Source organism: Eptesicus fuscus, chromosome 25 (genome assembly GCF_027574615.1).
Source record: "Eptesicus fuscus isolate TK198812 chromosome 25, DD_ASM_mEF_20220401, whole genome shotgun sequence".
NCBI classification, from domain to species: Eukaryota; Metazoa; Chordata; class Mammalia; order Chiroptera; family Vespertilionidae; genus Eptesicus; species Eptesicus fuscus.
Genome location: NC_072497.1, coordinates 1,724,345 through 1,727,148, shown reverse-complemented (window position 1 = coordinate 1,727,148; position 2,804 = coordinate 1,724,345).

The window sequence follows — 2,804 nt, the reverse complement described above, 5'->3', positions numbered from 1 at the left end:
TCTGCTCGCGAGTGACAAGTACATGTCAACGCACGTCCTCAACGCCCATGCCTCCTTCGTGCACCTTTTTCTTCTCTAATATGTTTAAAAATATACACTAGAGGCCCGGTGCACGAAATTCGTGCATAGGTGGGGGGGTGTCCCTCAGCCCGGCCTGCACCCTCTCCAATCTGGGACCCCTCGGGAGATGTGCGACTGCCGGTTTAGGCCCGATCCCGCAGGGATCCCTCTCACAATCTGGGACTGCTGGCTCCTAACTGCTCGCCTGCCTGCCTGCCTGCCTGACCGCCCCCTAACCACCCCCCTGCCAGCCTGATTGACAGCTAACTGCTCCCCTGCCGGCCCCCAACTGCCCTCCCCTGCTGGCCTGGTCATCCTAAATTGCCCTCCCCTGCTGGCCTGATGGCCCCCAACTGCCCTCCCCTGCTGGCCTGATCGCCCCCAATTGCCCTCTCCTGCTGGCCTGGCCACACCCTGATGGCCCCCAACTGCAGGCCTGGTCACACCCAACTGCCCTCCCCTGCTGGCCTGGTCACACCCAACTGCCTTCCCCTGCAGGCCTGGTCACCTTTTAACTGCCCTCCCCTGCCAGCCACCTTGTGGCAGCCATCTTGTGTCAACGTCGCCCTCGCTTGATGCCACCTAGGATTTCTTTATTGATTTCAGAGAGGAAGGGAGAGGGGAGAGAGAGAGAGAAACATCCATGATAAGAGAGAATCATCGATCAGCTGCCTCCTGCACGCCCCCCACTGGGGATGGAGCCCGCAACCCAAGCATGTGCCCTTGACCGGGAATCGAACCCGGGACCCTTGGGTCCGCAGGCCGACCCTCTATCCACTGAGCCACACCAGCCAGAGCTCCTTGATGTGTCTTACCTGCTGACTGAACTCCAGTCCTAATGTTCTGGCCCAATGTGGAGGGCAATTCACTTTCTCCCAGACTCGGCTGTGTTCAGACCACTCCCTCACCCCACCCCACCCCAGTCAGGGTGTCCTTGACCTCTTGACCTCTGCGTTTGAAACCCTTTCCACCCTCCAGGCCCATCACAAGCCCCTTCCTTAGGAGAAGCCTCACCCGCCCTCCTGACCCCTCCACCTTTCCCCGCCCCCGACTTCAGCCTGACCCCTCACTGCCCGAGGTCAAGGTCTTGTCCCATCTGCTTATCTCCCAACATGGCCACCCACCGCACTCCCGGGGCCTGGGCCAGGGCCTGGCGGGGGGGATGGGCAGAAAGAGGCCGGGAGATCTGTGTCATCCGTGTGTGCACGGCCCCGGGGACTTGCTGGGGGGAATCGCACGTCACTATTTCCCCCAAAGAGCTAAGGGAACCCCTAGAAATGGACCAGAAGGGAGAGGTGGAGAGAGAGCGAGCGAGCAGCGGGTCTCCAGCCGAGATGACCTGCTTACTGGGGGGGCTGGGCACATCCCCACGTTTCCTGTATGAGAGGGAGCCTGCAGGCCCGGACACTTCTCCTCGCTCTAAAGCTCTGGGCTCAGACCGGGGGACAGCACGTGTTCCAGGAGACACTGACGGAGGGAACGCGCCCAGCGGCGTCTCCAGCCGGCATCTTGCAGGAGGACACGCGTGTCTGCAGGAGGCAAGGCAGCAGGGCCCCATCCAGGCGTCGGCCGAACCCAGAAGAGGCAAATGCTGGGGGTTGGCTGGACATCTGATCCCCAACGCCACGTACAGACTGGGAACGCAAGGGGCCACGTGCTGACCTGGCAGCTCAGGGGAGGCCTGCGTGGCGGCCTTGCAAACTCAGAGACCTCACGTCACCCCACAGGATGGTCTGAACTTAAACTTGAACGAGAAGCAGGGATGGTGGGGGGTCACCTCCTAGGCCGGTATCTTCCCGGACAAGGTCAGCCTTTGCCCTCACGGAACCCGTCTGTCTGTTTGCATCTGGGATAACACCCCCTTGGAATGTCTGGGTACCTTGTCACTCCCCTTTTCCCGGACCCCTCGGGGCACAGCCTACTGTGCTGGGCGCCAGGACAGAGACCACAGATCCCCTCATTGTCATGTGAATGGTCCCTGCACCCACCTGAGTGTGTGTCCATCATTTCACGTTTTATCCAATCCCAGGGGTTCCCTGCTTTGCCTGCTCCCGCCTCTCTGGTCCGTCCCCAATGGATCACATGTCATCCACCTCCGTCCCTCCTTCGATGGCAATGTGTAAACACAGACGGAACCCCCATTCTCCGGAGCATCATCCCCATCCGTTGAGGTTCTGCTTCCCGGCAACTGTCCACAGTTTGGCTCCAATAAACTCACAGAAATTCTCTACCGGTTTCCATGGTTTTTTTTACGTTAACAAGACCCATTTTTATAATATATATATACATATTTTATTGATTTTTTAAAGAGAGGAAGGGAGAGGGAGAGAGAGTTAGAAACATCCATCAGCTGCCTCCTGCACACCCCGCACTGGGGATGTGCCCGCAACCAAGGTCCATGCCTTTGACCAGAATCGAACCTGGGACCCTTCAGTCCACAGTTCGACACTCTATCCACTGAGCCAAACCGGTTAGGGCAACAAGACCCTTTTTAAGGATTGGGGAGGTCAGACAAGAGGGGCTCCAGGCAGGGAGCGAGCAGGACCTGGGGCCCACTGGAGGGGCTGAGGGGGCCAAAGTGGGCAGGGCTGTGTCCCCAGGTCCCTCACTCGAGGGGGCAGGATTGGACACTGTCAGGGGCCCACAGCCCATCAGGAGGACACGGCCAGGCAGCTTAGCATCAAAGACGCCTCAAGGGCCCTCTCTCTCTCTTTCCACCTCTCTCTCTCTTTCCACCTCTCTCT